This window comes from Zingiber officinale, chromosome 11A (assembly GCF_018446385.1).
Source record: "Zingiber officinale cultivar Zhangliang chromosome 11A, Zo_v1.1, whole genome shotgun sequence".
Taxonomy (NCBI): Eukaryota; Viridiplantae; Streptophyta; class Magnoliopsida; order Zingiberales; family Zingiberaceae; genus Zingiber; species Zingiber officinale.
In genome coordinates, this window is record NC_056006.1 from 46,884,517 (window position 1) to 46,898,024 (window position 13,508).

The following is a 13,508-nucleotide window of genomic DNA, read 5'->3' on the forward strand; positions in this document are numbered from 1 at the left end:
ACATTCTCCCCCACTAATAAAAATTTGGTCCCCAAATTTCGTTATCTACCATCAGCAAGTACTAACAACAGATATAGAGTATAAATGTTGAACGATAAATAAATCACATACCTCAAGTTAAAAGATGGGGATATCGAGCTCGGATAGTATCCTCGAGCTCTCAAGTAGCCTCCTCATACGAATGATGATGCCATCCAACTTTAACCATCCGGATAGTCTTGTTCCGCAACTGACGCTCTTTCCGGTCCAGAATCCGTACCGGAATCTCCTCATAAGTGACGTCAGGCTGAACTGGAACTGAGACATCTGTCAGCACATGCGTCGGGTCATGTACGTATCTCCTCAGCATCGATACGTGGAATACATCGTGAACGTCTGATAGGGACGGTGGTAGTGTCAGTCGGTAAGCTACCGCTCCGATCCTCTCCAAGATCTCGAAAGGGCCAATGTACCGCGGAGCTAGCTTACCTCTGAGGCCAAATCTCTTCACCCCTTTCGTGGGTGAAACTCGCAGAAATACATGGTCGCCAATAGAGAACTCTAGTGGTCTGCATCTCCGATCAGCATAACTCTTCTGGCGGTCCTGCGCCTCTGACATCCTCCGTCTGATAGTACGGACCAACTCTGCATCCTGCTGAGCTCTATGAGGTCCCAACATCTGGGCCTCTCCAACCTCATCCCAGAGGACGGGTGTCCGACAAGGTCTACCATACAACGCCTCAAACGGTGCCATCTGGATAGCCGAATGAAAGCTGTTGTTGTAAGTAAACTCTATTAACGGTAGATGGTCCTCCCAACTGCCTCCGAAATCCATAACACATTACCTCAGCAGGTCCTCTAAAGTCTGAATGGTCCGCTCTAACTGTCCATCTGTTTGTGGATGGAAGGCTATAATGGATCTGCCAATCGATCTGAGCTGTGTGCCCAAGGCCTGCTGCAAACTCTACCAGAAACGAGACGTGAATCGTGGATCTCTATCTGAAATGATACTCAACGGAACACCATGTAGTCTGATAATCTGCCGACAATACAAATCTTCCAATCGATCCAGGAGATCAGTCCTCCGAATCGCTAAAAAGTGCGCAGATTTGGTTAATCGATCAACGATTACCCAAATCGCGTCATGACCTCGTCGTTTCCTCGGCAAACCCACCACAAAGTCCATGGTAATGTGATCCCACTTCCACTCAGGAATAGGAATCCACTGAAGTAATCCTGCAGGTCTCTGGTGCTCAGCCTTCACCTGCTGATAAACAAGACATCTAGCTACGAAATCCGCGATGTCTTTCTTCATGTCGTTCCACCAGTAGGAACGCCTCAAGTCTCGATACATACGGGTCCCGCCTGGATGGATCGCAAATCGAGAACGATGAGCCTCCTGAAGTAGCTCCTGTAAGACCAGATGAGACTGAGGTACGCATAATCTGCCTCGGAAATATATAACACCCTCATCGTCTCGTGTGAACTCGGTCTGCTGCCCGGAAGCTATCTGACTACCAATGAACTGAAAATGCTGATCACCAACCTGGGCCTCTCGGATCCTCATCCTGATCGACGACTGAGCAACCATGGTAACCAGAATACCCTGCTCTGTCGGTCCCTGCTCCTCAAGGTCTAACTCGGAGAAACCCTGAACCAAGTCTGTAACTAAAACTCAGTGGCAAGCCAAAGTCCTTCTGGACTTCCTGCTGAGTGCATCTACAACCACATTAGCTTTCCCCGGGTGGTAGCTAATGGTACAATCGTAGTCCTTCAGGAACTCCATCCATCTCCTCTGTCGGAAATTAAGCTCCTTCTAAGTGAAAATATATTTGAGACTCTTATGATCAGTGAGAATCTCAAATGTAATGTCGTACAGATGATGACGCCAAATCTTCAAAGCATATATGATGGCGGCTAACTCCAGGTCATGAACTGGGTAGTTCTTCTCATGCTCCTTCAGCTGACGAGAAGCATAAGAGACTACTCTGCCGTGCTGCATCAAAACAGAACCCAAACCCTGTAGAGAAGTGTCGGTGTAGAGTACAAATCCGTCCTCTCCAGAAGGTAAAACCAAAACTGGAGCCGACACTAATCTCTACTTTAGCTCCTGAAAGCTGGTCTCGCAATCCTCGGACCACATGAACTTCACGCCTTTCCTGTTAAGGCGTGTCAGCGGTATAGCAATACGCGAGAAACGCTCGACAAACGTCGGTAATATCCGGCCAATCCCAGAAAACTATGGATCTCTTGAACTGACTTCGGCTGCTCCCAACCGGTGATAGCCTCGATCTTCTGAGGATCAACTGAAATACCTCTGCTAGAAGCCACATGTCCCAGAAAACCGACTGAGGATAACCAGAATGCACACTTGCTGAACTTCGCGTATAGCTGATGTCGTCTAAGAGTCTCCAAGACTATACGAAGATGTTGTGCATGCTCCTCCTCGGAATGCGAGTAGACCAATATGTCATCAATGAAAACGATAACAAACTGATCCAGATACTCCAGAAAAATGTGGTTCATCAAGTCCATAAACACCGCTGAAGCATTGGTAAGCCCAAATGGCATTACCAAAAACTCATAATGACCGTATCTCGTACGGAAAGCTGTCTTCTGGATATCTGAGTCCCTGACCCTCAACTGATGATATCCGGATCGCAGATCAATCTTAGAATACACTGATGTACCTCTTAGCTGATCAAACAAATCCTCGATCCGTGGTAAAGAATATTTATTTCTAACGGTAACTGGATTCAGCTGTCTATAGTCAATACATAGCCTCATAGTGCCGTCCTTTTTCTTGACAAATAATACCGGTGAACCCCATGGAGAAACACTAGGGCGAATAAATCCCCTGTCTAAAAGCTCCTGGAGTTGAACCTTATGCTCGTTCAACTCTTTTGGTGTCATACCATACGGAGCTTTCGATGTCGGCGCGGTTCCCAGAATCAGCTCAATAGCGAACTCCACTGGCCTTCTGGGAGGCAAACCAGGTAGCTCTTCAGGAAATACATCCAAGTACTCACAGACCACAGGAACGTCGGAGAGCTGCGAATTACTGCTGTCTTCAGTACTAATCAGCGATAATAGGAAACCGTGACAGCTATGAGACAACAGCTTCTGCGCCTGGATCGCCGAAATAATCGAGATGCCGTCGTCTTTGATGTCAGTGAAACCCCATGAGGGTTGGTTCGGAGGCCGGAAGGTGACCATCCTCGTCTGGCAATCAACAGTAGCATGATATACTGACAACCAATCCATGCCAAGAATGATATCAAACTCGACCATCTCCAATACTAGAAGATCTACCATAAGTATCATGTTGCCAAAGTCTAACGGGCAACCTCTGACCTCCTGGGAGACGTCTAAAGTATCACCGGATGGTAGGGAGATGGTCAATCACTGCAGTCTAAAAGTAGGTAATCTACCAATCTCCCGCATAAAGGTACGGGATATAAAAGAGTGTAAGCTACCAGTATCAATCAATATATCAGCGGAAAATGCATAAATGGAAATCGTACCACGGAAAATGGATCCTCGGCTCACTGCGCATCCTCTCTGGTAATCGCATGAACACGTCCAGTCTCCGGCGGAGGAGGAGGTGGTAACGCTGCCAGCGGCTGCTGGTGCTGGATAATGTGCCAGAGAAGACTGAGAGGACGGTGACTGATACTGTGTCGATGACTGGGACTGAGTTTGGTACTGGCCTAGAGGCTGAGGCTGCATCTGATACTGCCCCTGCGTCGGATAATAAGGTCCTGGAACAGAACTCTAGGGTGCTATGGAAGCACTGGATTACTCCTGTCCAAGCATGCCAAATGCCGCTGCTACAGGTGAAGTTATCCCCTGCTGACGATGTGAAGATTGGGCTTTCTGCCCTCCTCGATATGCCCCCGTCTGACTAGACTGTCCCGTCTGACCTGACCCTCCGGAAGTCGTGTGTTGAGCCTTCAGCTGACAATCTTGGCTCTGGTGCCCAGGCAGTTTGCAATAAAAGCAAACTGGTTGTCCCAGAAAGCAAGCTGGGGTAAGATAATCTCTGGACCCACATCGAAAACAGTGAGTATCGCTGGAAGGTGGTTTCCGGTTTTGCTGAGAAAATTGGGAACGTCCTGAAGAAGACAGCCCTGACTTCTGAGGCCTACGAGATACCCTAGAAGTACCCTGACCTGACCGACTGCGACTACTCTGCTGCTGTCCTGTCGCCGGTGTCTGCTGGATCTGTCCGGATGCCTGACCCGTATGCTTCCTCTTCCTGTCCAGAAATGCTCTCTGCTGAGCTAACTCTATTATCAAAGCTCGATTCAGTGCATCTGAGTAAGATACGATCCCTAAACCGGCAAGCCTTACTTGCAGATAACCATCTAGTCCCTGTATAAACTGCATCATGCGAGATCTGTCCTCCGCAACTAACTTTGGACAAAACTTAGCCAACCGGTTGAATTCAGTATTATAATCTGTCACCGTGCGATTGTTCTGACGCAGACTCATGAAATCCTTCCGGCGAGCCATCTGATATGATAGTGGAAAAAAACGGCTTTCAAAAGCCTCTCTGAACCTGGCCCAAGTAAAGTTCCGCTCGCCGATGATAGAACATTGTGTAATCCACCAGGCGTTAGCCTCATCCCGTAAATGGAAAGCAGCCAGCTCTGCTTTCTCCCACTCGGAGCAAGCCATATAGAAGAAGGTCTGCTCCATAGTCTCTATCCATAACAGGGCCATACTCGGATCAAGGTCTCCTCGGAAGAGTGTGAATTGAGTCTCCATCGACTCAGCCAATGCTGGAATCCTAGCTCGTGCTGCGACAATATCAGGGAGCTATGTCGGGACGGCTGCAGGAACTGGTGCTACAGGTGGTACCGCATAATAAATCGGAGGAGGTACTCCTAGTGCTGCTGAATAAACTGGAGCATAAGTCGTCGGTGGTACTGTAGGGTGAACATAGGTGGCCGTGACTGGAGGTACAGTAGGTACTGATACCGGAGGTGGAGCAGCTGCTGCTACTATAGGCACTGGGGGCGCAGGTGCCACTGGTGTCGGGTACACTGTAGGTCCAGGTGGCGGTGGTGCCGAGTACGCCGTAGGCTGGGCTGGAGCCGGTGTCGGGTATGCTAATGGTACCCCCTGGTGGTACCGGGAATACGGTAGGGATAGGTACACTCGGCACAGCCGAGGTAGGTACCTCTATAGGAGCCATCGGGGTCTGAGATCCCGACGCGCCCGCAATATGCTGTGTCTGTCCCTAATTGACAGGCTCATCAACAGTAGGCATCTCTGACATATCTAGAGATCCCGTGATCCTCGTACGTGGTCGTCCAGCACCACGTCTCGCCGCAATATGCATAGAACTCCTCATATCTGTTAAGTTATATTACAGATATTACTACCAATATAACAATCATAAAATAAACATCATACCTATTTGCTGTCTGGAGATGTTCCGTCGCTGTCCAGACCCCAATTTGACCTCAAAATTCCGAACGAGAAAATCGCCGGAAATCCATATAAATCTGAAACAAAAGTCTGAAACATAACCATAACAAAAATTTGTGCAAACCGAAATAGATATCCAAATATCCAGAACACCAAAAGCAGGTATCATAACCCGCTCTGATACCAAAAAAATTGGTATCAGATAAATCTCGAAAATCCAACACACAGAAATCAAACAAGTATCGCCAACCTGGCGCTTTGATACTAAGTAAATTGATATCAGGTTATTCCAAATAGCCAAAATACGAAAACAAAGATCATAAAATTGGGCTCTGATACCAAATAAATTGTCACGCCCCGGAGGAGTCCCTGTCTAAAGAAATTTCGGCAGCATCTCCCCTGTACGACGGATAATCTGAAACTTTCCACATATACATATATCTCAGCCACATGCGGCTGGAATAATAACAGTAAATAAACAATCACCCATGCAATTTAATAGTAGACAAACAAAACAGTAATAAGATGACTCGAAAACAACCCTACTCCACTACACCCATAAAGCTAAAATCTGATTTTTTCTACTCCACTACACTCATAAAACACAAATCCGACAAACTCACCTCTTCTGTCGTCCAGGCAGGTATGTAGTAAAACATATCGAATAAAAATCCATCGACAAATACAATCCATACATTATCCAAGTATCAAAATAAACCAATTCTAAACATAGTCAAATAAGAAGAAAAACTAAAAGGGCAATAAATCCTCGTGGTCTGCAGCGGACCAGCAACTGGAACTCTCTCCTGACACCATCAACCTGAAAAATAACAACAATGGAGGCGGGGTGAGTCCAACACTCAGCAGGTACAACTGATATGCAAAGTAGGGAAATAACATCTAGCACTAATCCTGCGTACAGTCTCCTGATATAAAAGGATGAAATACAACTGAAGTAAACAGGAGAAACACTGTACTAACCAGGACCTGGATATAAGGACAAATAGTCTGAGTGGCATAGAAATCCTGTATGCGTGTCAAACATAGGCGTCCAAACAATATACAGTGTATAAATGCAGCAAACACAAACACAAGCAATAAATGCATCATGCATATGATGCCAATGATGCGTCCTGGTCACCCCTGATGCCAGTCGATCATCTCACACACAATAGTGAGGCCGAGTGGGTAGGGTTGTGACAACCGTGCACTCTGTCGTCACTGCTCCAGATGAGTGACCGAGTGGACGGGATGCTGTCGGAGTACACCTATCCTCCTACCTCAAATCATAAATGGGGGAGCGCAATGCTATCAACTCCCGGTACATGATGACGGGGAGGAATCCCTGCCGGCTAACACGTTGCATCACGCTACCCATGAACGGACCAACGGAGCCAAACAAAGTCCCTGATGCAACACACACTTCCTGAATCGACCACTAACCCATGAGTGGTGGTGTGTGCAGATCCATGTAACTGGCGATGTGCTCAACAATAATGGAGCGGACTATCGTACAGCATGCAATCATGCAAATGGTGCATGACACTAACCACAAAATATCCTGAGCTAATCCATATATATAAAAGTGCACCATAGGTCAACGAATCAAATCAAAGGTATACTGAAGGTATAAAAATCTAGGTCCTGAACATGGTGAAGCATGGTATATCACTACCCCTATAAGCATGTATAAGCAGGTAAGGAATACATGAGATGCAAAACAAGCAATCAATCAATCATGTAACGAGTATCGGGTAGTGATTAACCGAAACAAATAAGAGAACATAATTATTGCTACTTGTTAAATTCACTACTATGCATATGAAAGATAAAAAGTCAAAAGTACCCGCCTCCGATAAAATGATCCAAATCTGACTCCGAGATACTCGTCTCGCGTCAAAGTCCTGTGGTATCAAACATAATATCTAGTTTAGCTCATTCCATCATACAACAATTAGCTAAACTAAATTCTAATTCAATTAAGAAGTCCTAAATTGAATCCAACTAATCAATCCAACGTAATTAACGAACCCTAATCAACACATAATCTTCTACTACAAAACATATCAAATTCCTACACCTTACCTAAATTCACAACCGTGATTGCTGCTGGATCAAGGGCTGCTGAATGGGGTTGCTGTCGGAAATCAACAAACCACAGCAAACCCTACTGGAAATCTTCCTTTCCCCACTGTCAGATTAAGATGTGTACATCATCAATCAAAAATCCTAATATAGAACACAATTCCTTACCTCCCAAATCACAGTTAGGACACTGAGTCGGGAATTAGGGCACGAGAGGACGCCGGCGTTGCTGGAGGGTGCCTGCTGATCGGCGGCGGCAATAGCCGTTGGTAAGGGGAAAACAGTTAGGGCACAAGGAGGACAACACCACCAAGGTCAGCAGAGACACAATGGAGGAGAGTCGGCAGAGGATGGCTCGGCCGGCGGTGGCACGACAGCAACTCACCGAGAAGTCGGGATCGGCGTCGGCGCACAAGGATGAGCGGCGCTAGAGCAGAGGCGATAAGGCGCTGCTCCGGTCCAGAGAGGGCAGGGGCATTGGTAGGGCTCAGTGGCGGCCGGCGGCACTTCCGTGCGGCTATGGCGCGCTGCAGATCTAGGGCACGGGTGAGGAGCGGTGCGATGAGGGAGAAGAAGAAGAGTATGCCATAAACCCTCGGCCAAACTTAAATCGCGAGGAGAAGGGAAACTGCCCCGACGCCGGTTAGGGCTCGGGAGGAGAAAGCGCGTGGGGGAAAAGAGAATGAACGGCGAAAAAGAATGAAGCAAAAGGGAAAATAAATAAAGGAAAGGAATTAAGAAATTCAACTTTTCCTCATTTAAATGGGGTAGCCGAAACAGACTTTTCCCGACCCCGTTTTTATCCTCGTTAACTCATCCGTACAAGCTCCGAAAAATTCCCGAAAAATATCCAAAAATTTCAAAAAATTTCCTTATTAATAGTCGCCTATTTTTCAGTATTTTACAAGTACGACGACTCAATGTAGCTGGTGGTGGCTGCAATAGCAATAGAAAGCAACGCCTCCATTGATGTACAAAGGCGATATCGTCGATAGAGAAGGGATAAGTGCACTGATGGTCGCTCATGACAGGGACCCCGAAAGGCAATAGCAAGACAATCACTACCCTCCGGCAGCGAGGAAGGCAACAACAGCGACGAGAATCACGACTAGCCAATGCGATGACGGGCGATAGAGGGTAGGCGATGCCCGAGGACGTTCGACAAAGGCATCAGGTAGGAAGGAAGGAGAACAACTGTCAACTTTTGGCAGAGGGTGGTGCGGTCGGTCGCTCCCGCCGTAGACCCATGTCATGGGTGCACGAGGGGAAGAACAATGGAGAGGAAAGAAAAAAAAAAAAAAACTAATACCTTGGGTTTGATTTATGAAAATATAAGTTTATTTCAATCAACTCCCACATTATATAGGGTATTTACAAATAGATTTTTCATTATCCCATTTATTCCGATAAAACATAAAGAGATGAAATAAAAATTTAGAAAAATCCCAATAAATCCCTAAAATTCACATATACTTTTTTACATTTATCTTTTTATTTATTATTAAGTAATTGGCATAATTAACTAATTATTATTATTAACTTTAATCAATTAACTTTTAATTAATCAAACATTAATCAATTAAGTAATCCTAATTAAATTATCCTTACTATTATGGTGTTTCCAATGGTCGGCGATGACATAGGTGACAATGACATTAACAGAAGGGTGGACCGGTAATGTTCATAATACCCATCTTCTTCTCCGGCAGTACGACGACTCAAGGTAGCAGGTGGTGGCTGCAATAGAGACAGACAACAATGCCACTGTTGATGTACAAAGGTGGCATCGTCAGCAGAGAAGGGATAGGCGCGTCGATGGTCACTTGTGACAAGGACCTCGAAAGGCAATAGCGAGACAATCGCTACCCTTTGGCAGCAAGGGAGGCAACAACAGCGATGGGAATCACGGCTAGCCAACGCAACGATGGGTGTTAGAGTGTAGGCGACGTATGGCGACATCCGACAAAGGCATCGGGTGGGAAGGAAGGAGAATAGCTATCAGCTTCGAGTGGAGGGTGGCGCGGTTGGTCGCTCACGCCGCCGGCCTATGTCAAGTGTGTGCGAGGGGAAGAATGACGAAGAGGAAAGAAAAAAAAACTTAAACCTAGGGTTTGATTAATGAAAACGTAAGTTTATTCCAATCAACTCCCACTTTATATAGAGTATTTCCAAATAATCTTTTCATTATCCCATTTATCCCCATGAAACATAAAGAGACTAAATAAAAATTTAGAAAAATCCCAATAAATCCCTACAATTCACATATACTCTTTTACATTTATTTTTTATTAATTATTTTATTCATATTTTCATCTATAAATTTTATTAAATCAAATTTTAATCTCTCTCTCTCTCTCACACACACAAAATATATATATATATATATATATATATATATATATATATATATATATATATATATATATATATATATATATATATATATATGGTTATATATTTGGATAGGTTTATAAATGTATGGACTATCGATTTATTGGTTATACCTGGTTGAAAAAGTTAGTGGGTGTTATGTTATGAGTTATGCTTTTGCTTAATAGATGATTATATTGGTACTTTTTCTTTTCTAGTAAGTTTTTCTCCTGAGACTATTTTCTTTGATCTCGTCATATATAGTATCATGCACTATCTTCTTATCTCCACTGAGTTATTATACTCATTACCCTTTGTCTTTCCTTTGACTTTCAGATTAGTAGATAGAGGATGCATTGTGTCACTCAGAGGTCTTGCCTACCGGTCCTACTCAAGTTTGGATTTTCGATTGAGTTGCTTGGTGTATTTTTCGTCATTTGTGTTTATAGTTTTTATGCTGTATCAATTTGAGCTTTGTTAGGATAATTTATACTAAAAGCCTCTTGTTTCAAATTGTATATAGAATTTATACTATCTCTAGTACTGACCACAACACTAGCAGAAGTAGAAGATGACATTTTACTACAACTAGTATTTATGTTTGATGTACCATCACCTAGTTGGTCTTGTTTTTTTTGAATCAATCATTTCCATCTTATGTGAGAACACTTCATCAGGAAATGAATCCCTACATTGATGCAACTATAAATAACAATCGCTTCTATTAAATATATGAATATTTCTATAATACACTAGCCAAGTGAAGGAAGTCACTAAATCATCACTTGTTCCTAAATTTGTAATTATACATTTTAAAATTTAATATTTCACAAACAAACAACTTTTAGTTAATAATCACATAATTTATTGATTGATTCAAGGTATTATAAATTAAATTTTCAAGACAAAAATGAAAGACATTAAATTTCAGATGAATAACATTAACAACATAAGATAATCAACATTTTACTAAATAGCGTGGCTTTGCCACATATATAATGTCAATCTATACATCATATTAATTTATTTACTCATTAGTAGAATAAAACTTACATGCCCACAAGATTGATGAGAGTATAAAACTTCGTCCGCACTACGATTTTAACTATCATTTCTATCGTGATTGATTTTTCTCCAATGACAAAAAAAGTATTACATGAATAGAAGGAAGATTTCCGGACTACAATATTGGTAAAAACAATTTGAGATGTTACCGCAGCCTATGCGGTTTACAAAATATCTAGAAGGATGGTTAATAGAATTTAACAAGTACTTGAATTGTTTTAACTTGCGTTACATATGCTTACACCCAACAACCTCCCTTGAACCCTACTCTAATACAATAATAGAGAAATGGCAAAGACACTGCCTAGAGCTAAATTTCGTCTCTTTAAACTTCGTGGTTAAGAGGGAGATGTGCAGTCTTGAGAAGCTGCCTCACGATGTCCATCGAAGGCATAAACTGCAGTGTTCATTGGAGAAGAAGCTACCCCGAAACTACTTTTGTTAGGTTTTTTCTGATCACCTGTTCTACGTACAATAAGCTACGAAGTTCGCCGGATATGATACTCTACTATAGCGATAATTTTTACCTCTGCTCCTGTTCTGCGTACAATAAGCTACGAAGTTCGCCGAATATGATACTCTACTATAGCGATAATTTTTACCTCTGCCCTATTCCCTATTTTCTCTAACAAAAAATTGCACCATTCATTAAAAAATATTCACCACTAGTCCGACATTTGGCGCTTCTAATCATTTGACTTTTTTCGCGCAACAGAGGATTATCGTTTTGTCGGAAAATTAGTTGCATCATTAGTCAACCGTTGCCTTTGGTTCGAATACTACCACACTTTCTTCAAGAAGACGCCATTTCTTCGAAAGGGTCAAATGGGAAATAAACCTCGGGGAGGTTACGCAATTTGGACAATATCAAAACGTTTGGAGAATACTCATAAAAGAGCTACACTGTTTAGGGAATCGCCGCTGTCCATTTTAAAGTTATTTTATATAAAAAAAATCACTTTAATTTATTTCTTCAAAAGCATCTTCATTTTAAAGCTGGGTTTAGAATAATTTTAAATTTTTATTAAAGTTTTTTTTTATTTTTTTAAAAAATTTTTCTAATAATTAACTATTAAATATATAAAAATATATGCTTTTATGCTTTTTTATCAAAGTTTTATTTTTTCCCTTTTTGTTTTTTTCCTACTTTAATTAGCATATTAAAAAATTAAAATAGAAATGGATGAAGCAACACTAATTAGAGATAGTAAAAAAAGCACTGTTTTAATATTTTTTAGAAAAATTTAATGGCGTTATATCAATATTAAGATCACTATGAATATCTTAATTAAATGATAGTTTCAATTATTTTTCATCTTTCAAATTAGTCAAAGTTTCTAAATTTTTTATTAAATTTTAAATAATTTGCATATCTTATGATCTTACTATTTAATAAGAAAATCTAAACTTTAATAATTAATTTTGATAAAATTTAAAATTAAATTATGTTAATATCTTTTTTTCATATTGAAAATAATTTTAAAACTCATTAATAATTTTTTATATAAAAATATGCACTACCATGGTTCTATTTAGTTCCACATTTTAAGATTAATAATACCATGAGCGGAGAAGATTTTATAAATACCTTAGTTTGGCGATGTTAGAAAGTATATTTTTCTTGATCTTTTAGTTAAGATCAAGTGTAGTATACGTTTTTATTAGTTTAATATATGATATAAAAAATTAAATTAATTTTTTATGAGGTAGAGTTTGTTACAGTAGCTTGCTCCCAGAGTTCTTGAGTATCGTCCTTACGTTGCACTATTGCATAGGCCTAGTGTACTCTTACCAAGTCAAATTTATGGGATTAGAGTTATAATACGTGTGTACGATTACTAGTATTAATTAATTGTTAGGTTAAAATTATAATATCTAGATGTAATTTAATTTATATAATTCAAACTAAATCAAATACTTTATTAATAAAACTATAGCTAATAAAATTTTGAATTGTTTATCATTAGAAAAGTACTGATAACTAGGGAAGCTTTTTTTAAATCTTAAAGGGCATTTTGATATTTGTCTGGAAATATGATTTTTCATTAAGAGAACTTGAATAAGAAAATAAAAAACTTGGAAGGAAAATAATTCTTCAATGTAGAAGAATAAATCGTTGACTTCTAAATTTTGGAGGATTAAAAGAAAGTTTAAAACACAAAAAAAAAAATAGTTATTTTGGGATGAAATTTTGCAACAATAATTTTTCATCATAAATTTATGATAAATTCGTGACAAAAATATAAATAGTTATAAATTAGTAACAAATTTTGTAACAAAATATTTTCATCACATATTAGCATCAAAATATATTACTAAAGCCATTGTAGTTTAGTGACGAACTTCATTATTCATCATAGATTTTACGATGAATAATTAGTTCATCATAGATATTACAACGAAAATGTTATTCGTGCTCAAATTTATGATGAATTCAATATTCAATGTGAATTTTGCAACAAATAAATAATTTGTTGCTAATTTAATTATGATAATTTATATTAAAAAAATAAACTTTTCAAAGCTAGTTAATGGACCTAGAGAGCTCAGAATAATATGAACTAGTTTCTATG

At 40.8% G+C, this 13,508-nt stretch overlaps 1 pseudogene; it reads left to right on the forward strand.

Moving 5' to 3' along the window:
* The first annotated feature begins 12,547 nt into the window (after positions 1-12,547).
* On the forward strand, positions 12,548-12,726 carry LOC122033043 (annotated as a pseudogene).
* The last annotated feature ends 782 nt before the right edge of the window (positions 12,727-13,508 follow it).